Genomic DNA, 22,072 nt, shown 5'->3' with positions numbered 1-22,072 from the left:
CCCCGAACCTCCCGCACACAGTCAGCCGTGTTCCGGAATTCTGAGTGTGGGGAGGTTCCGTCTTCTGTCTGCAGCACCCGAGATCTCCTAGGAGCCCTTCGAGAGTCTTCCCCGAGTCCCTCCCAGTACGGGCTGCCGGGGAAATGCGGGGGTTGGGCTGGAAACGCAGGTAGCATCTAGTGCCTCCCCATGTACAGGGGAGGTAAGTAGTGGACTTCCCCTTGCGAGGGAACACCTGTGACACCAGGAAGCTGCGTGGAGGGCGGCCCCGAACCTCCCCCACACAGTCAGCCGTGTTCCGGAATTCTGAATGTGAGGAGGTTCCGTCTTCTGTCTGCAGCACCCGGGATCTCCTAGGAGCCCTTCGAGTGTCTTCCCCGAGTCCCTCCCAGTGCGGGCTGCCGGGGAAAGGCGGGGGTTGGGCTGGAAACGCAGGTAGCATCTATGCCTCCCCATGGACAGGGGAGGTAATTAGCGGACTTCCCCTTGCGAGGTAACACCTGTGACACCAGGAAGCTTCGTGGAGGGCGGCCCTGAACCTCACCCACACAGTCAGCCGTGTTCCGGAATTCTGAGTGTGGGGAGGTTCCGTCTTCTGTCTGCAGCACCCGAGATCTCCGAGGAGCCCTTCGAGAGTCTTCCCCGAGTCCCTCCCAGTGCGGGCTGCCGGGGAAAGGCGGGGGTTGGGCTGGAAACGCAGGTAGCATCTACGCCTCCCCATGGACAGGGGAGGTAATTAGCGGACTTCCCCTTGCGAGGGAACACCTGTGACACCAGGAAGCTGCGTGGAGTGCGGCCCTGAACCTCACCCACACAGTCAGACGTGTTCCGGAATTCTGAGTGTGGGGAGGTTCCGTCTTCTGTCTGCAGCACCCGAGATCTCCTAGGAGCCCTTCGAGAGTCTTCCCCGAGTCCCTCCCAGTACGGGCTCCCGGGGAAATGCGGGGGTTGGGCTGGAAACGCAGGTAGCATCTAGTGCCTCCCCATGGACAGGGGAGGAAATTAGCGGACTTCCCCTTGCGAGGGAACACCTGTGACACCAGGAAGCTGCGTGGAGGGCGGCCCCGAACCTCCCCCACACAGTCAGACGTGTTCCGGAATTCTGAGTGTGGGGAGGTTCCGTCTTCTGTCTGCAGCACCCGAGATCTCCTAGGAGCCCTTCGAGAGTCTTCCCCGAGTCCCTCCCAGTACGGGCTGCCGGGGAAATGCGGGGGTTGGGCTGGAAACGCAGGTAGCATCTAGTGCCTCCCCATGGACAGGGGAGGTAATTAGCGGACTTCCCCTTGCGAGGGAACACCTGTGACACCAGGAAGCTGCGTGGAGGGCGGCCCCGAACCTCCCCCACACAGTCAGCCGTGTTCCGGAATTCTGAGTGTGGGGAGGTTCCGTCTTCTGTCTGCAGCACCCGAGATCTCCTAGGAGCCCTTCGAGAGCCTTCCCCGAGTCCCTCCCAGTACGGCCTGCCGGGGAAATGCGGGGGTTGGGCTGGAAACGCAGGTAGCATCTAGTGCTTCCCCATGGACAGGGGAGGTAATTAGCGGACTTCCCCTTGCGAGGGAACACCTGTGACACCAGGAAGCTGCGTGGAGTTCGGCCCTGAACCTCACCCACACACTCAGCCGTGTTCCGGAATTCTGAGTGTGGGGAGGTTCCGTCTTCTGTCTGCAGCACCCGAGATCTCCGAGGAGCCCTTCGAGAGTCTTCCCCGAGTCCCTCCCAGTACGGGCTGCCGGGGAAATGCGGGGGTTGGGCTGGAAACGCAGGTAGCATCTAGTGCCTCCCCATGGACAGGGGAGGTAATTAGCGGACTTCTCCTTGCGAGGGAACACCTGTGACACCAGGAAGCTGCGTGGAGGGCGGCCCCGAACCTCCCCCACACAGTCAGCCGTGTTCCGGAATTCTGAGTGTGGGGAGGTTCTGTCTTCTGTCTGCAGCACCCGAGATCTCCTAGGAGCCCTTCGAGAGTCTTCCCCGAGTCCCTCCCAGTACGGGTTGCCGGGGAAATGCGGGGGTTGGGCTGGAAACGCAGGTAGCATCTAGTGCCTCCCCATGGACAGTGGAGGTAATTAGCGGACTACCCCTTGCGAGGGAACACCTGTGACACCAGGAAGCTTCGTGGAGGGCGGCCCCGAACCTCCCCCACACAGTCAGCCGTGTTCCGGAATTCTGAGTGTGGGGAGGTTCCGTCTTCTGTCTGCAGCACCCGAGATCTCCTAGGAGCCCTTCGAGAGTCTTCCCCGAGTACCTCCAAGTACGGGCTGCCGGGGAAATGCGGGGGTTGGGCTGGAAACGCAGGTAGCATCCAGTGCCTCCCCATGGACAGGGGAGGTAAGTAGCGGACTTCCCCTTGCGAGGGAACACCTGTGACACCAGGAAGCTTCGTGGAGGACGGCCCCTAACCTACCCCACACAGTCAGCCGTGTTCCGGAATTCTGAATGTGAGGAGGTTCCGTCTTCTGTCTGCAGCACCCGGGATCTCCTAGGAGCCCTTCGAGTGTCTTCCCCGAGTCCCTCCCAGTGAGGGCTGCCGGGGAAAAGCGGGGGTTGGGCTGGAAACGCAGGTAGCATCTACGCCTCCCCATGGACAGGGGAGGTAATTAGCGGAATTCCACTTGCGAGGGAACACCTGTGACACCATGAAGCTGCGTGGAGTGCGGCCCTGAACCTCACCCACACAGTCAGCCGTGTTCCGGAATTCTGAGTGTGGGGAGGTTCCGTCTTCTGTCTGCAGCACCCGAGATCTCCGAGGAGCCCTTCGAGAGTCTTCCCCGAGTCCCTCCCAGTACGGGCTGCCGGGGAAATGCGGGGGTTGGGCTGGAAACGCAGGTAGCATCTAGTGCCTCCCCATGGACAGGGGAGGTAATTAGCGGACTTCCCCTTGCGAGGGAACACCTGTGACACCAGGAAGCTGCGTGGAGGGCGGCCACGAACCTCCCCCACACAGTCAGCCGTGTTCCGGAATTCTGAGTGTGGGGAGGTTCCGTCTTCTGTCTGCAGCACCCGAGATCTCCTAGGAGCCCTTCGAGAGTCTTCCCCGAGTCCCTCCCAGTACGGGCTGCCGGGGAAATGCGGGGGTTGGGCTGGAAACGCAGGTAGCATCTAGTGCCTCCCCATGGACAGGGGAGGAAATTAGCGGACTTCCCCTTGCGAGGGAACACCTGTGACACCAGGAAGCTGCGTGGAGGGCGGCCCCGAACCTCCCCCACACAGTCAGCCGTGTTCCGGAATTCTGAGTGTGGGGAGGTTCCGTCTTCTGTCTGCAGCACCCGAGATCTCCTAGGAGCCCTTCGAGAGTCTTCCCCGAGTCCCTCCCAGTACGGGCTGCCGGGGAAATGCGGGGGTTGGGCTGGAAACGCAGGTAGCATCTAGTGCCTCCCCATGGACAGGGGAGGTAATTAGCGGACTTCCCCTTGCGAGGGAACACCTGTGACACCAGGAAGCTGCGTGGAGGGCGGCCCCGAACCTCCCCCACACAGTCAGCCGTGTTCCGGAATTCTGAGTGTGGGGAGGTTCCGTCTTCTGTCTGCAGCACCCGAGATCTCCTAGGAGCCCTTCGAGAGCCTTCCCCGAGTCCCTCCCAGTACGGGCTGCCGGGGAAATGCGGGGGTTGGGCTGGAAACGCAGGTAGCATCTAGTGCTTCCCCATGGACAGGGGAGGTAATTAGCGGACTTCCCCTTGCGAGGGAACACCTGTGACACCAGGAAGCTGCGTGGAGTTCGGCCCTGAACCTCACCCACACACTCAGCCGTGTTCCGGAATTCTGAGTGTGGGGAGGTTCCGTCTTCTGTCTGCAGCACCCGAGATCTCCGAGGAGCCCTTCGAGAGTCTTCCCCGAGTCCCTCCCAGTACGGGCTGCCGGGGAAATGCGGGGGTTGGGCTGGAAACGCAGGTAGCATCTAGTGCCTCCCCATGGACATGGGAGGTAATTAGCGGACTTCTCCTTGCGAGGGAACACCTGTGACACCAGGAAGCTGCGTGGAGGGCGGCCCCGAACCTCCCCCACACAGTCAGCCGTGTTCCGGAATTCTGAGTGTGGGGAGGTTCTGTCTTCTGTCTGCAGCACCCGAGATCTCCTAGGAGCCCTTCGAGAGTCTTCCCCGAGTCCCTCCAAGTACGGGTTGCCGGGGAAATGCGGGGGTTGGGCTGGAAACGCAGGTAGCATCTAGTGCCTCCCCATGGACAGGGGAGGTAAGTAGCGGACTTCCCCTTGCGAGGGAACACCTGTGACACCAGGAAGCTGCGTGGAGGGCGGCCTTAAACCTCACCCAAACAGTCACCCTTTTTCCGGAATTCTGAGTGTGGGGAGGTTCCGTCTTCTGTCTGCAGCACCCGAGATCTCCTAGGAGCCCTTCGAGAGTCTTCCCCGAGTCCCTCCCAGTGCGGGCTGCCGGGGAAAGGCGGGGGTTGGGCTGGAAACGCAGGTAGCATCTAGTGCCTCCCCATGGACAGGGGAGGTAATTAGCGGACTTCCCCTTGCGAGGGAACACCTGTGACACCAGGAAGCTGCGTGGAGGGCGGCCCCGAACCTCCCCCACACAGTCAGCCGTGTTCCGGAATTCTGAGTGTGGGGAGGTTCCGTCTTCTGTCTGCAGCACCCGAGATCTCCTAGGAGCCCTTCGAGAGCCTTCCCCGAGTCCCTCCCAGTACGGGCTGCCGGGGAAATGCGGGGGTTGGGCTGGAAACGCAGGTAGCATCTAGTGCTTCCCCATGGACAGGGGAGGTAATTAGCGGACTTCCCCTTGCGAGGGAACACCTGTGACACCAGGAAGCTGCGTGGAGTTCGGCCCTGAACCTCACCCACACACTCAGCCGTGTTCCGGAATTCTGAGTGTGGGGAGGTTCCGTCTTCTGTCTGCAGCACCCGAGATCTCCGAGGAGCCCTTCGAGAGTCTTCCCCGAGTCCCTCCCAGTACGGGCTGCCGGGGAAATGCGGGGGTTGGGCTGGAAACGCAGGTAGCATCTAGTGCCTCCCCATGGACATGGGAGGTAATTAGCGGACTTCTCCTTGCGAGGGAACACCTGTGACACCAGGAAGCTGCGTGGAGGGCGGCCCCGAACCTCCCCCACACAGTCAGCCGTGTTCCGGAATTCTGAGTGTGGGGAGGTTCTGTCTTCTGTCTGCAGCACCCGAGATCTCCTAGGAGCCCTTCGAGAGTCTTCCCCGAGTCCCTCCAAGTACGGGTTGCCGGGGAAATGCGGGGGTTGGGCTGGAAACGCAGGTAGCATCTAGTGCCTCCCCATGGACAGGGGAGGTAAGTAGCGGACTTCCCCTTGCGAGGGAACACCTGTGACACCAGGAAGCTGCGTGGAGGGCGGCCTTAAACCTCACCCAAACAGTCACCCTTTTTCCGGAATTCTGAGTGTGGGGAGGTTCCGTCTTCTGTCTGCAGCACCCGAGATCTCCTAGGAGCCCTTCGAGAGTCTTCCCCGAGTCCCTCCCAGTGCGGGCTGCCGGGGAAAGGCGGGGGTTGGGCTGGAAACGCAGGTAGCATCTACGCCTCCCCATGGACAGGGGAGGTAATTAGCGGACTTCCCCTTGCGAGGGAACACCTGTGACACCAGGAAGCTGCGTGGAGGGCGGCCCCGAACCTCCCCCACACAGTCAGCCGTGTTCCGGAATTCTGAATGTGAGGAGGTTCCGTCTTCTGTCTGCAGCACCCGGGATCTCCTAGGAGCCCTTCGAGAGTCTTCCCCGAGACCCTCCCAGTGCGGGCTGCCGGGGAAAGGCGGGGTTTGGGCTGGAAACGCAGGTAGCATCTACGCCTCCCCATGGACAGGGGAGGTAATTAGCGGACTTCCCCTTGCGAGGGAACACCTGTGACACCAGGAAGCTGCGTGGAGGGCGGCCCCGAACCTCCCCCACACAGTCAGCCGTGTTCCGGAATTCTGAGTGTGGGGAGGTTCCGTCTTCTGTCTGCAGCACCCGAGAACTCCGAGGAGCCCTTCGAGAGTCTTCCCCGAGTCCCTCCCAGTTCGGGCTGCAGGGGAAATGCGGGGGTTGGGCTGGAAACCCAGGTAGCATCTAGTGCCTCCCCATTGACAGGGGAGGTAATTAGCGGACTTCCCCTTGCGAGGGAACACCTGTGACACCAGGAAGCTGCGTGGAGGGCGGCCCCGAACCTCCCCCACACAGTCAGCCGTGTTCCGGAATTCTGAGTGTGGGGACGTTCTGTCTTCTGTCTGCAGCACCCGAGATCTCCTAGGAGCCCTTCGAGAGTCTTCCCCGAGTCCCTCCCAGTACGGGCTGCCGGGGAATTGCGGGGGTTGGGCTGGAAACGCAGGTAGCATCTAGTGCCTCCCCATGGACAGGGGAGGTAATTAGCGGACTTCCCCTTGCGAGGGAACACCTGTGACACCAGGAAGCTGCGTGGAGGGCGGCCCCGAACCTCCCCCACACAGTCAGCCGTGTTCCGGAATTCTGAGTGTGGGGAGGTTCCGTCTTCTGTCTGCAGCACCCGAGATCTCCTAGGAGCCCTTCGAGAGTCTTCCCCGAGTCCCTCCCAGTACGGGCTGCCGGGGAAATGCGGGGGTTGGGCTGGAAACGCAGGTAGCATCTAGTGCCTCCCCATGGACAGGGGAGGTAATTAGCGGACTTCCCCTTGCGAGGGAACACCTGCGACACCAGGAAGCTGCGTGGAGGGCGGCCCCGAACCTCCCACACACAGTCAGCCGTGTTCCGGAATTCTGAGTGTGGGGAGGTTCCGTCTTCTGTCTGCAGCACCCGAGATCTCCTAGGAGCCCTTCGAGAGTCTTCCCCGAGTCCCTCCCAGTACGGGCTGCCGGGGAAATGCGGGGGTTGGGCTGGAAACGCAGGTAGCATCTAGTGCCTCCCCATGAACTGGGGAGGTAATTAGCGGACTTCCCCTTGCGAGGGAACACCTGTGACACCAGGAAGCTGCGTGGAGGGCGGCCCCGAAACTCCGCCACACAGTCAGCCGTGTTCCGGAATTCTGAGTGTGGGGAGGTTCCGTCTTCTGTCTGCAGCACCCGAGATCTCCTAGGAGCCCTTCGAGAGTCTTCCCCGAGTCCCTCCCAGTACGGGCTGCCGGGGAAATGCGGGGGTTGGGCTGGAAACGCAGGTAGCATCTAGTGCCTCCCCATGGACAGGGGAGGTAATTAGCGGACTTCCCCTTGCGAGGGAACACCTGTGACACCAGGAAGCTGCGTGGAGGGCGGCCCCGAACCTCCCCCACACAGTCAGACGTGTTCCGGAATTCTGAGTGTGGGGAGGTTCCGTCTTCTGTCTGCAGCACCCGAGATCTCCTAGGAGCCCTTCGAGAGTCTTCCCCGAGTCCCTCCCATTACGGGCTCCCGGGGAAATGCGGGGGTTGGGCTGGAAACGCAGGTAGCATCTAGTGCCTCCCCATGGACAGGGGAGGTAATTAGCGGACTTCCCCTTGCGAGGGAACACCTGTGACACCAGGATGCTGCGTGGAGGGCGGCCCTAAACCTCACCCAAACAGTCACCCTTGTTCCGGAATTCTGAGTGTGGGGAGGTTCCGTCTTCTCTCTGCAGCACCCGAGATCTCCTAGGAGCAATTCGAGATTCTTCCCCGAGTCCCTCCCAGTGCGGGCTGCCGGGGAAAGGCGGGGGTTGTGCTGGAAACGCAGGTAGCATCTACGCCTCCCCATGGACAGGGGAGGAAATTAGCGGACTTCCCCTTGCGAGGGAACACCTGTGACACCAGGAAGCTGCGTGGAGTGCGGCCCTGAACCTCACCCACACAGTCAGCCGTGTTCCGGAATTCTGAGTGTGGGGAGGTTCCGTCTTCTGTCTGCAGCACCCGAGACCTCCGAGGAGCCCTTCGAGAGTCTTCCCCGAGTCCCTCCCAGTACGGGCTGCCGGGGAAATGCGGGGGGTGGGCTGGAAACGCAGGTAGCATCTAGTGACTCCCCATGGACAGGGGAGGTAATTAGCGGACTTCCCCTTGCGAGGGAACACCTGTGACACCAGGAATCTTCGTGGAGGGCGGCCCCGAACCTCCCGCACACAGTCAGCCGTGTTCCGGAATTCTGAGTGTGGGGAGGTTCCGTCTTCTGTCTGCAGCACCCGAGATCTCCTAGGAGCCCTTCGAGAGTCTTCCCCGAGTCCCTCCCAGTACGGGCTGCCGGGGAAATGCGGGGGTTGGGCTGGAAACGCAGGTAGCATCTAGTGCCTCCCCATGGACAGGGGAGGTAAGTAGTGGACTTCCCCTTGCGAGGGAACACCTGTGACACCAGGAAGCTGCGTGGAGGGCGGCCCCGAACCTCCCCCACACAGTCAGCCGTGTTCCGGAATTCTGAATGTGAGGAGGTTCCGTCTTCTGTCTGCAGCACCCGGGATCTCCTAGGAGCCCTTCGAGTGTCTTCCCCGAGTCCCTCCCAGTGCGGGCTGCCGGGGAAAGGCGGGGGTTGGGCTGGAAACGCAGGTAGCATCTATGCCTCCCCATGGACAGGGGAGGTAATTAGCGGACTTCCCCTTGCGAGGTAACACCTGTGACACCAGGAAGCTTCGTGGAGGGCGGCCCTGAACCTCACCCACACAGTCAGCCGTGTTCCGGAATTCTGAGTGTGGGGAGGTTCCGTCTTCTGTCTGCAGCACCCGAGATCTCCGAGGAGCCCTTCGAGAGTCTTCCCCGAGTCCCTCCCAGTGCGGGCTGCCGGGGAAAGGCGGGGGTTGGGCTGGAAACGCAGGTAGCATCTACGCCTCCCCATGGACAGGGGAGGTAATTAGCGGACTTCCCCTTGCGAGGGAACACCTGTGACACCAGGAAGCTGCGTGGAGTGCGGCCCTGAACCTCACCCACACAGTCAGACGTGTTCCGGAATTCTGAGTGTGGGGAGGTTCCGTCTTCTGTCTGCAGCAACCGAGATCTCCTAGGAGCCCTTCGAGAGTCTTCCCCGAGTCCCTCCCAGTACGTGCTGCCGGGGAAAGGCGGGGGTTGGGCTGGAAACGCAGGTAGCATCTACGCCTCCCCATGGACAGGGGAGGTAATTAGCGGACTTCCCCTTGCGAGGGAACACCTGTGACACCAGGAAGCTGCGTGGAGGGCGGCCCTAAACCTCCCCCACACAGTCACACTTGTTCCGGAATTCTGAGTATGGGGAGGTTCCGTCTTCTGTCTGCAGCACCCGAGATCTCCTAGGAGCCCTTCAAGAGTCTTCCCCGAGTCCCTCCCAGTACGGGCTGCCGGGGAAATGCGGGGGTTGGGCTGGAAACGCAGGTAGCATCTAGTGCCTCCCCATGGACAGTGGAGGTAATTAGCGGACTTCCCCTTGCGAGGGAACACCTGTGACACCAGGAAGCTTCGTGGAGGGCGGCCCCGAACCTCCCCCACACAGTCAGCCGTGTTCCGGAATTCTGAGTGTGGGGAGGTTCCGTCTTCTGTCTGCAGCACCCGAGATCTCCTAGGAGCCCTTCGAGAGTCTTCCCCGAGTCCCTCCAAGTACGGGCTGCCGGGGAAATGCGGGGGTTGGGCTGGAAACGCAGGTAGCATCTAGTGCCTCCCCATGGACAGGGGAGGTAAGTAGCGGACTTCCCCTTGCGAGGGAACACCTTTGACACCAGGAAGCTTCGTGGAGGACGGCCCCGAACCTACCCCACACAGTCAGCCGTGTTCCGGAATTCTGAATGTGAGGAGGTTCCGTCTTCTGTCTGCAGCACCCGGGATCTCCTAGGAGCCCTTCGAGAGTCTTCCCCGAGTCCCTCCCAGTGAGGGCTGCCGGGGAAAAGCGGGGGTTGGGCTGGAAACGCAGGTAGCATCTACGCCTCCCCATGGACAGGGGAGGTAATTAGCGGACTTCCCCTTGCGAGGGAACACCTGTGACACCAGGAAGCTGCGTGGAGTGCGGCCCTGAACCTCACCAACACAGTCAGCCGTGTTCCGGAATTCTGAGTGTGGGGAGGTTCCGTCTTCTGTCTGCAGCACCCGAGATCTCCTAGGAGCCCTTCGAGAGTCTTCCCCGAGTCCCTCCCAGTACGGGCTGCCGGGGAAATGCGGGGGTTGGGCTGGAAACGCAGGTAACATCTAGTGCCTCCCCATGGACAGGGGAGGAAATTAGCGGACTTCCCCTTGCGAGGGAACACCTGTGACACCAGGAAGCTGCGTGGAGGGCGGCCCCGAACCTCCCCCACACAGTCAGCCGTGTTCCGGAATTCTGAGTGTGGGGAGGTTCCGTCTTCTGTCTGCAGCACCCGAGATCTCCTAGGAGCCCTTCGAGAGTCTTCCCCGAGTCCCTCCCAGTACGGGCTGCCGGGGAAATGCGGGGGTTGGGCTGGAAACGCAGGTAGCATCTAGTGCCTCCCCATGGACAGGGGAGGTAATTAGCGGACTTCCCCTTGCGAGGGAACACCTGTGACACCAGGAAGCTGCGTGGAGGGCGGCCCCGAACCTCCCCCACACAGTCAGCCGTGTTCCGGAATTCTGAGTGTGGGGAGGTTCCGTCTTCTGTCTGCAGCACCCGAGATCTCCTAGGAGCCCTTCGAGAGCCTTCCCCGAGTCCCTCCCAGTACGGGCTGCCGGGGAAATGCGGGGGTTGGGCTGGAAACGCAGGTAGCATCTAGTGCTTCCCCATGGACAGGGGAGGTAATTAGCGGACTTCCCCTTGCGAGGGAACACCTGTGACACCAGGAAGCTGCGTGGAGTTCGGCCCTGAACCTCACCCACACACTCAGCCGTGTTCCGGAATTCTGAGTGTGGGGAGGTTCCGTCTTCTGTCTGCAGCACCCGAGATCTCCGAGGAGCCCTTCGAGAGTCTTCCCCGAGTCCCTCCCAGTACGGGCTGCCGGGGAAATGCGGGGGTTGGGCTGGAAACGCAGGTAGCATCTAGTGCCTCCCCATGGACAGGGGAGGTAATTAGCGGACTTCTCCTTGCGAGGGAACACCTGTGACACCAGGAAGCTGCGTGGAGGGCGGCCCCGAACCTCCCCCACACAGTCAGCCGTGTTCCGGAATTCTGAGTGTGGGGAGGTTCTGTCTTCTGTCTGCAGCACCCGAGATCTCCTAGGAGCCCTTCGAGAGTCTTCCCCGAGTCCCTCCCAGTACGGGTTGCCGGGGAAATTCGGGGGTTGGGCTGGAAACGCAGGTAGCATCTAGTGCCTCCCCATGGACAGGGGAGGTAAGTAGCGGACTTCCCCTTGCGAGGGAACACCTGTGACACCAGGAATCTGCGTGGAGGGCGGCCTTAAACCTCACCCAAACAGTCACACTTGTTCCGGAATTCTGAGTGTGGGGAGGTTCCGTCTTCTGTCTGCAGCACCCGAGATCTCCTAGGAGCCCTTCGAGAGTCTTCCCCGAGTCCCTCCCAGTGCGGGCTGCCGGGGAAAGGCGGGGGTTGGGCTGGAAACGCAGGAAGCATCTACGCCTCCCCATGGACAGGGGAGGTAATTAGCGGACTTCCCCTTGCGAGGGAACACCTGTGACACCAGGAAGCTGCGTGGAGGGCGGCCCCGAACCTCCCCCACACAGTCAGCCGTGTTCCGGAATTCTGAGTGTGGGGAGGTTCCGTCTTCTGTCTGCAGCACCCGAGATCTCCTAGGAGCCCTTCGAGAGTCTTCCCCGAGTCCCTCCCAGTACGGGCTGCCGGGGAATTGCGGGGGTTGGGCTGGAAACGCAGGTAGCATCTAGTGCCTCCCCATGGACAGGGGAGGTAATTAGCGGACTTCCCCTTGCGAGGGAACACCTGTGACACCAGGAATCTGCGTGGAGGGCGGCCCCGAACCTCCCCCACACAGTCAGCCGTGTTCCGGAATTCTGAGTGTGGGGAGGTTCCGTCTTCTGTCTGCAGCACCCGAGATCTCCTAGGAGCCCTTCGAGAGTCTTCCCCGAGTCCCTCCCAGTACGGGCTGCCGGGGAAATGCGGGGGGTGGGCTGGAAACGCAGGTAGCATCTAGTGCCTCCCCATGGACAGGGGAGGTAATTAGCGGACTTCCCCTTGCGAGGGAACACCTGCGACACCAGGAAGCTGCGTGGAGGGCGGCCCCGAACCTCCCACACACAGTCAGCCGTGTTCCGGAATTCTGAGTGTGGGGAGGTTCCGTCTTCTGTCTGCAGCACCCGAGATCTCCTAGGAGCCCTTCGAGAGTCTTCCCCGAGTCCCTCCCAGTACGGGCTGCCGGGGAAATGTGGGGGTTGGGCTGGAAACGCAGGTAGCATCTAGTGCCTCCCCATGAACTGGGGAGGTAATTAGCGGACTTCCCCTTGCGAGGGAACACCTGTGACACCAGGAAGCTGCGTGGAGGGCGGCCCCGAAACTCCGCCACACAGTCAGCCGTGTTCCGGAATTCTGAGTGTGGGGAGGTTCCGTCTTCTGTCTGCAGCACCCGAGATCTCCTAGGAGCCCTTCGAGAGTCTTCCCCGAGTCCCTCCCAGTACGGGCTGCCGGGGAAATGCGGGGGTTGGGCTGGAAACGCAGGTAGCATCTAGTGCCTCCCCATGGACAGGGGAGGTAATTAGCGGACTTCCCCTTGCGAGGGAACCCCTGTGACACCAGGAAGCTGCCTGGAGGGCGGCCCCGAACCTCCCCCACACAGTCAGACGTGTTCCGGAATTCTGAGTGTGGGGAGGTTCCGTCTTCTGTCTGCAGCACCCGAGATCTCCTAGGAGCCCTTCGAGAGTCTTCCCCGAGTCCCTCCCATTACGGGCTCCCGGGGAAATGCGGGGGTTGGGCTGGAAACGCAGGTAGCATCTAGTGCCTCCCCATGGACAGGGGAGGTAATTAGCGGACTTCCCCTTGCGAGGGAACACCTGTGACACCAGGAAGCTGCGTGGAGGGCGGCCCTAAACCTCACCCAAACAGTCACCCTTGTTCCGGAATTCTGAGTGTGGGGAGGTTCCGTCTTCTCTCTGCAGCACCCGAGATCTCCTAGGAGCCCTTCGAGAGTATTCCCCAAGTCCCTCCCAGTGCGGGCTGCCGGGGAAAGGCGGGGGTTGGGATGGAAACGCAGGTAGCATCTACGCCTCCCTATGGACAGGGGAGGTAATTAGCGGACTTCCCCTTGCGAGGGAACACCTGTGACACAAGGAAGCTGCGTGGAGTGCGGCCCTGAACCTCCGCCACACAGTCAGCCGTGTTCCGGAATTCTGAGTGTGGGGAGGTTCCGTCTTCTGTCTGCAGCACCCGAGATCTCCTAGGAGCCCTTCGAGAGTCTTCCCCGAGTCCCTCCCAGTACGGGCTGCCGGGGAAATGCGGGGGTTTGGCTGGAAACGCAGGTAGCATCTAGTGCCTCCCCATGGACAGGGGAGGTAAGTAGCGGACTTCCCCTTGCGAGGGAACACCTGTGACACCAGGAAGCTGCGTGGAGGGCGGCCCTAAACCTCACCCAAACAGTCACCCTTGTTCCGGAATTCTGAGTGTGGGGAGGTTCCGTATTCTGTCTGCAGCACCCGAGATCTCCTAGGAGCCCTTCGAGAGTCTTCCCCGAGTCCCTCCCAGTGCGGGCTGCCGGGGAAAGGCGGGGGTTGTGCTGGAAACGCAGGTAGCATCTACGCCTCCCCATGGACAGGGGAGGTAATTAGCGGACTTCCCCTTGCGAGGGAACACCTGTGACACCAGGAAGCTGCGTGGAGTGCGGCCCTGAACCTCACCCACACAGTCAGCCGTGTTCCGGAATTCTGAGTGTGGGGAGGTTCCGTCTTCTGTCTGCAGCACCCGAGATCTCCTAGGAGCCCTTCGAGAGTCTTCCCCGAGTCCCTCCCAGTACGGGCTGCCGGGGAAATGCGGGGGTTGGGCTGGAAACGCAGGTAGCATCTAGTGCCTCCCCATGGACAGGGGAGGTAATTAGCGGACTTCCCCTTGCGAGGGAACACCTGTGACACCAGGAAGCTGCGTGGAGGGCGGCCCCGAACCTCCCGCACACAGTCAGCCGTGTTCCGGAATTCTGAGTGTGGGGAGGTTCCGTCTTCTGTCTGCAGCACCCGAGATCTCCTAGGAGCCCTTCGAGAGTCTTCCCCGAGTCCCTCCCAGTACGGGCTGCCGGGGAAATGCGGGGGTTGGGCTGGAAACGCAGGTAGCATCTAGTGCCTCCCCATGGACAGGGGAGGTAATTAGCGGACTTCCCCTTGCGAGGGAACACCTGTGACACCAGGAAGCTGCGTGGAGGGCGGCCCCGAACCTCCCCCACACAGTCAGCCGTGTTCCGGAATTCTGAGTGTGGGGAGGTTCCGTCTTCTGTCTGCAGAACCCGAGATCTCCTAGGAGCCCTTCGAGAGTCTTCCCCGAGTCCCTCCCAGTACGGGCTGCCGGGGAAATGCGGGGGTTGGGCTGGAAACGCAGGTAGCATCTAGTGCCTCCCCATGGACAGGGGAGGTAAGTAGCGGACTTCCCCTTGCGAGGGAACACCTGTGACACCAGGAAGCTGCGTGGAGGGCGGCCCCGAACCTCCCCCACACAGTCAGCCGTGTTCCGGAATTCTGAATGTGAGGAGGTTCCGTCTTCTGTCTGCAGCACCCGGGATCTCCTAGGAGCCCTTCGAGTGTCTTCCCCGAGTCCCTCCCAGTGCGGGCTGCCGGGGAAAGGCGGGGGTTGGGCTGGAAACGCAGGTAGCATCTATGCCTCCCCATGGACAGGGGAGGTAATTAGCGGACTTCCCCTTGCGAGGTAACACCTGTGACACCAGGAAGCTTCGTGGAGGGCGGCCCTGAACCTCACCCACACAGTCAGCCGTGTTCCGGAATTCTGAGTGTGGGGAGGTTCCGTCTTCTGTCTGCAGCACCCGAGATCTCCGAGGAGCCCTTCGAGAGTCTTCCCCGAGTCCCTCCCAGTGCGGGCTGCCGGGGAAATGCGGGGGTTGGGCTGGAAACGCAGGTAGCATCTACGCCTCCCCATGGACAGGGGAGGTAATTAGCGGACTTCCCCTTGCGAGGGAACACCTGTGACACCAGAAAGCTGCGTGGAGTGCGGCCCTGTACCTCACCCACACAGTCAGACGTGTTCCGGAATTCTGAGTGTGGGGAGGTTCCGTCTTCTGTCTGCAGCACCCGAGATCTCCGAGGAGCCCTTCGAGAGTCTTCCCCGAGTCCCTCCCAGTACGGGCTGCCGGGGAAAGGCGGGGGTTGGGCTGGAAACGCAGGTAGCATCTACGCCTCCCCATGGACAGGGGAGGTAATTAGCGGACTTCCCCTTGCGAGGGAACACCTGTGACACCAGGAAGCTGCGTGGAGGGCGGCCCTAAACCTCACCCAAACAGTCACCCTTGTTCCGGAATTCTGAGTGTGGGGAGGTTCCGTCTTCTGTCTGCAGCACCCGAGATCTCCTAGGAGCCCTTCAAGAGTCTTCCCCGAGTCCCTCCCAGTACGGGCTGCCGGGGAAATGCGGGGGTTGGGCTGGAAACGCAGGTAGCATCTAGTGCCTCCCCATGGACAGGGGAGGTAATTAGCGGACTTCCCCTTGCGAGGGAACACCTGTGACACCAGGAAGCTGCGTGGAGGGCGGCCCCGAACCTCCCGCACACAGTCAGCCGTGTTCCGGAATTCTGAGTGTGGGGAGGTTCCGTCTTCTGTCTGCAGCACCCGAGATCTCCTAGGAGCCCTTCGAGAGTCTTCCCCGAGTCCCTCCCAGTACGGGCTGCCGGGGAAATGCGGGGGTTGGGCTGGAAACGCAGGTAGCATCTAGTGCCTCCCCATGGACAGGGGAGGTAATTAGCGGACTTCCCCTTGCGAGGGAACACCTGTGACACCAGGAAGCTGCGTGGAGGGCGGCCCCGAACCTCCCCCACACAGTCAGCCGTGTTCCGGAATTCTGAGTGTGGGGAGGTTCCGTCTTCTGTCTGCAGCACCCGAGATCTCCTAGGAGCCCTTCGAGAGTCTTCCCCGAGTCCCTCCCAGTACGGGCTGCCGGGGAAATGCGGGGGTTGGGCTGGAAACGCAGGTAGCATCTAGTGCCTCCCCATGGACAGGGGAGGTAATTAGCGGACTTCCCCTTGCGAGGGAACACCTGTGACACCAGGAAGCTGCGTGGAGGGCGGCCCCGAACCTCCCGCACACAGTCAGCCGTGTTCCGGAATTCTGAGTGTGGGGAGGTTCCGTCTTCTGTCTGCAGCACCCGAGATCTCCTAGGAGCCCTTCGAGAGTCTTCCCCGAGTCCCTCCCAGTACGGGCTGCCGGGGAAATGCGGGGGTTGGGCTGGAAACGCAGGTAGCATCTAGTGCCTCCCCATGGACAGGGGAGGTAATTAGCGGACTTCCCCTTGCGAGGGAACACCTGTGACACCAGGAAGCTGCGTGGAGGGCGGCCCCGAACCTCCCCCACTCAGTCAGACGTGTTCCGGAATTCAGAGTGTGGGGAGGTTCCGTCTTCTGTCTGCAGCACCCGAGATCTCCTAGGAGCCCTTCGAGAGTCTTCCCCGAGTCCCTCCCAGTACGGGCTGCCGGGGAAATGCGGGGGTTGGGCTGGAAACGCAGGTAGCATCTAGTGCCTCCCCATGGACAGGGGAGGTAATTAGCGGACTTCCCCTTGCGAGGGAACACCTGTGACACCAGGAAGCTGCGTGGAGGGCGGCCCCGAACCTCCCCCACACAGTCAGCCGTGTTCCGGAATTCTGAATGTGAGGAGGTTCCGTCTTCTGTCTGCAGCACCCGGGATCTCCTAGGAGCCCTTCGAGTGTCTTCCCCGAGTCCCTCCCAGTGCGGGCTGCCGGGGAAAGGCGGGGGTTGGGCTGGAAACGCAGGTAGCATCTACGCCTCCCCATGGACAGGGGAGGTAATTAGCGGACTTCCCCTTGCGAGGGAACACCTGTGACACCAGGAAGCTTCGTGGAGGGCGGCCCTGAACCTCACCCACACAGTCAGCCGTGTTCCGGAATTCTGAGTGTGGGGAGGTTCCGTCTTCTGTCTGCAGCACCCGAGATCTCCTAGGAGCCCTTCGAGATTCTTCCCCGAGTCCCTCCCAGTGCGGGCTGCTGGGGAAAGGCGGGGGTTGGGCTGGAAACGCAGGTAGCATCTACGCCTCCCCATGGACAGGGGAGGTAATTAGCGGACTTCCCCTTGCGAGGGAACACCTGTGACACCAGGAAGCTCGTGGAGTGCGGCCCTGAACCTCCCCCACACAGTCAGACGTGTTCCGGAATTCTGAGTGTGGGGAGGTTCCGTCTTCTGTCTGCAGCACCCGAGATCTCCGAGGAGCCCTTCGAGAGTCTTCCCCGAGTCCCTCCCAGTACGGGCTGCCGGGGAAATGCGGGGGTTGGGCTGGAAACGCAGGTAGCATCTAGTGCCTCCCCATGGACAGGGGAGGTAATTAGCGGACTTCCCCTTGCGAGGGAACACCTGTGACACCAGGAAGCTGCGTGGAGGGCGGCCCCGAACCTCCCCCACACAGTCAGCCGTGTTCCGGAATTCTGAGTGTGGGGAGGTTCCGTCTTCTGTCTGCAGCACCCGAGATCTCCTAGGAGCCCTTCGAGAGTCTTCCCCGAGTCCCTCCCAGTACGGGCTGCCGGGGAAATGCGGGGGTTGGGCTGGAAACGCAGGTAGCATCTAGTGCCTCCCCATGGACAGGGGAGGTAATTAGCGGACTTCCCCTTGCGAGGGAACACCTGTGACACCAGGAAGCTGCGTGGAGGGCGGCCCCGAACCTCCCCCACACAGTCAGCCGTGTTCCGGAATTCTGAGAGTGGGGAGGTTCCGTCTTCTGTCTGCAGCACCCGAGATCTCCTAGGAGCCCTTCGAGAGTCTTCCCCGAGTCCCTCCCAGTACGGGCTGCCGGGGAAATGAGGGGGTTGGGCTGGAAACGCAGGTAGCATCTAGTGCCTCCCCATGGACAGGGGAGGTAATTAGCGGACTTCCCCTTGCGAGGGAACACCTGTGACACCAGGAAGCTGCGTGGAGGGCGGCCCCGAACCTCCCCCACACAGTCAGACGTGTTCCGGAATTCTGAGTGTGGGGAGGTTCCGTCTTCTGTCTGCAGAACCCGAGATCTCCTAGGAGCCCTTCGAGAGTCTTCCCCGAGTCCCTCCCAGTACGGGCTGCCGGGGAAATGCGGGGGTTGGGCTGGAAACGCAGGTAGCATCTAGTGCCACCCCATGGACAGGGGAGGTAATTAGCGGACTTCCCCTTGCGAGGGAACACCTGTGACACCAGGAAGCTGCGTGGAGGGCGGCCCCGAACCTCCCCCACACAGTCAGCCGTGTTCCGGAATTCTGAATGTGAGGAGGATCCGTCTTCTGTCTGCAGCACCCGGGATCTCCTAGGAGCCCTTCGAGTGTCTTCCCCGAATCCCTCCCAGTGCGGGCTGCCGGGGAAAGGCGGGGGTTGGGCTGGAAACGCAGGTAACATCTACGCCTCCCCATGGACAGGGGAGGTAATTAGCGGACTTCCCCTTGCGAGGGAACACCTGTGACACCAGGAAGCTGCGTGGAGTGCGGCCCTGAACATCACCCACACAGTCACACGTGTTCCGGAATTCTGAGTGTGGGGAGGTTCCGTCTTCTGTCTGCAGAACCCGAGATCTCCGAGGAGCCCTTCGAGAGTCTTCCCCGAGTCCCTCCCAGTACGGGCTGCCGGGGAAAGGCGGGGGTTGTGCTGGAAACGCAGGTAGCATCTACGCCTCCCCATGGACAGGGGAGGTAATTAGCGGACTTCCCCTTGCGAGGGAACACCTGTGACACCAGGAAGCTTCGTGGAGGGCGGCCCTGAACCTCACCCACACAGTCAGCCGTGTTCCGGAATTCTGAGTGTGGGGAGGTTCCGTCTTCTGTCTGCAGCACCCGAGATCTCCTAGGAGCCCTTCGAGATTCTTCCCCGAGTCCCTCCCAGTGCGGGCTGCCGGGGAAATCCGGGGGTTGGGCTGGAAACGCAGGTAGCATCTACGCCTCCCCATGGACAGGGGAGGTAATTAGCGGACTTCCCCTTGCGAGGGAACACCTGTGACACCAGGAAGCTGCGTGGAGTGCGGCCCTGAACCTCACCCACACAGTCAGACGTGTTCCGGAATTCTGAGTGTGGGGAGGTTCCGTCTTCTGTCTGCAGCACCCGAGATCTCCGAGTAGCCTTTCGAGAGTCTTCCCCGAGTCCCTCCCAGTACGGGCTGCCGGGGAAATGCGGGGGTTGGGCTGGAAACGCAGGTAGCATCTAGTGCCTCCCCATGGACAGGGGAGGTAATTAGCGGACTTCCCCTTGCGAGGGAACACCTGTGACACCAGGAAGCTGCGTGGAGGGCGGCCCCGAACCTCCCCCACACAGTCAGCCGTGTTCCGGAATTCTGAGTGTGGGGAGGTTCCGTCTTCTGTCTGCAGCACCCGAGATCTCCTAGGAGCCCTTCGAGAGTCTTCCCCGAGTCCCTCCCAGTACGGGCTGCCGGGGAAACGCGGGGGTTGGGCTGGAAACGCAGGTAGCATCTAGTGCCTCCCCATGGACAGGGGAGGTAATTAGCGGACTTCCCCTTGCGAGGGAACACCTGTGACACCAGGAAGCTGCGTGGAGGGCGGCACCGAACCTCCCCCACACAGTCAGCCGTGTTCCGGAATTCTGAATGTGAGGAGGTTCCGTCTTCTGTCTACAGCAACCGGGATCTCCTAGGAGCCCTTCGAGTGTCTTCCCCGAGTCCCTCCCAGTGCGGGCTGCCGGGGAAAGGCGGGGGTTGGGCTGGAAACGCAGGTAGCATCTACGCCTCCCCATGGACAGGGGATGTAATTAGCGGACTTCCCCTTGCGAGGGAACACCTGTGACACCAGGAAGCTTCGTGGAGTGCGGCCCTGAACCTCACCCACACAGTCAGCCGTGTTCCGGAATTCTGAGTGTGGGGAGGTTCCGTCTTCTGTCTGCAGCACCCGGGATCTCCTAGGAGCCCTTCGAGAGTCTTCCCCGAGTCCCTCCCAGTGCGGGCTGCCGGGGAAAGGCGGGGGTTGGGCTGGAAACGCAGGTAGCATCTACGCCTCCCCATGGACAGGGGAGGTAATTAGCGGACTTCCCCTTGCGAGGGAACACCTGTGACACCAGGAAGCTCGTGGAGTGCGGCCCTGAACCTCCCCCACACAGTCAGACGTGTTCCGGAATTCTGAGTGTGGGGAGGTTCCGTCTTCTGTCTGCAGCACCCGAGATCTCCGAGGAGCCCTTCGAGAGTCTTCCCCGAGTCCCTCCCAGTACGGGCTGCCGGGGAAATGCGGGGGTTGGGCTGGAAACGCAGGTAGCATCTAGTGCCTCCCCATGGACAGGGGAGGTAATTAGCGGACTTCCCCTTGCGAGGGAACACCTGTGACACCAGGAAGCTGCGTGGAGGGCGGCCCCGAACCTCCCCCACACAGTCAGCCGTGTTCCGGAATTCTGAGTGTGGGGAGGTTCCGTCTTCTGTCTGCAGCACCCGAGATCTCCTAGGAGCCCTTCGAGAGTCTTCCCCGAGTCCCTCCCAGTACGGGCTGCCGGGGAAATGCGGGGGTTGGGCTGGAAACGCAGGTAGCATCTAGTGCCTCCCCATGGACAGGGGAGGTAATTAGCGGACTTCCCCTTGCGAGGGAACACCTGTGACACCAGGAAGCTGCGTGGAGGGCGGCCCCGAACCTCCCCCACACAGTCAGCCGTGTTCCGGAATTCTGAGAGTGGGGAGGTTCCGTCTTCTGTCTGCAGCACCCGAGATCTCCTAGGAGCCCTTCGAGAGTCTTCCCCGAGTCCCTCCCAGTACGGGCTGCCGGGGAAATGAGGGGGTTGGGCTGGAAACGCAGGTAGCATCTAGTGCCTCCCCATGGACAGGGGAGGTAATTAGCGGACTTCCCCTTGCGAGGGAACACCTGTGACACCAGGAAGCTGCGTGGAGGGCGGCCCCGAACCTCCCCCACACAGTCAGACGTGTTCCGGAATTCTGAGTGTGGGGAGGTTCCGTCTTCTGTCTGCAGAACCCGAGATCTCCTAGGAGCCCTTCGAGAGTCTTCCCCGAGTCCCTCCCAGTACGGGCTGCCGGGGAAATGCGGGGGTTGGGCTGGAAACGCAGGTAGCATCTAGTGCCACCCCATGGACAGGGGAGGTAATTAGCGGACTTCCCCTTGCGAGGGAACACCTGTGACACCAGGAAGCTGCGTGGAGGGCGGCCCCGAACCTCCCCCACACAGTCAGCCGTGTTCCGGAATTCTGAATGTGAGGAGGATCCGTCTTCTGTCTGCAGCACCCGGGATCTCCTAGGAGCCCTTCGAGTGTCTTCCCCGAATCCCTCCCAGTGCGGGCTGCCGGGGAAAGGCGGGGGTTGGGCTGGAAACGCAGGTAACATCTACGCCTCCCCATGGACAGGGGAGGTAATTAGCGGACTTCCCCTTGCGAGGGAACACCTGTGACACCAGGAAGCTGCGTGGAGTGCGGCCCTGAACATCACCCACACAGTCACACGTGTTCCGGAATTCTGAGTGTGGGGAGGTTCCGTCTTCTGTTTGCAGAACCCGAGATCTCCGAGGAGCCCTTCGAGAGTCTTCCCCGAGTCCCTCCCAGTACGGGCTGCCGGGGAAAGGCGGGGGTTGGGCTGGAAACCCAGGTAGCATCTACGCCTCCCCATGGACAGGGGAGGTAATTAGCGGACTTCCCCTTGCGAGGGAACACCTGTGACACCAGGAAGCTTCGTGGAGGGCGGCCCTGAACCTCACCCACACAGTCAGCCGTGTTCCGGAATTCTGAGTGTGGGGAGGTTCCGTCTTCTGTCTGCAGCACCCGAGATCTCCTAGGAGCCCTTCGAGATTCTTCCCCGAGTCCCTCCCAGTGCGGGCTGCCGGGGAAATCCGGGGGTTGGGCTGGAAACGCAGGTAGCATCTACGCCTCCCCATGGACAGGGGAGGTAATTAGCGGACTTCCCCTTGCGAGGGAACACCTGTGACACCAGGAAGCTGCGTGGAGTGCGGCCCTGAACCTCACCCACACAGTCAGACGTGTTCCGGAATTCTGAGTGTGGGGAGGTTCCGTCTTCTGTCTGCAGCACCCGAGATCTCCGAGTAGCCTTTCGAGAGTCTTCCCCGAGTCCCTCCCAGTACGGGCTGCCGGGGAAATGCGGGGGTTGGGCTGGAAACGCAGGTAGCATCTAGTGCCTCCCCATGGACAGGGGAGGTAATTAGCGGACTTCCCCTTGCGAGGGAACACCTGTGACACCAGGAAGCTGCGTGGAGGGCGGCCCCGAACCTCCCCCACACAGT

The sequence above is a fragment of the Camelus bactrianus genome, unplaced genomic scaffold (genome assembly GCF_048773025.1).
Source record: "Camelus bactrianus isolate YW-2024 breed Bactrian camel unplaced genomic scaffold, ASM4877302v1 HiC_scaffold_54, whole genome shotgun sequence".
In the NCBI taxonomy this organism is placed as follows: domain Eukaryota; kingdom Metazoa; phylum Chordata; class Mammalia; order Artiodactyla; family Camelidae; genus Camelus; species Camelus bactrianus.
Note: the sequence above shows the minus strand (reverse complement) of the source record.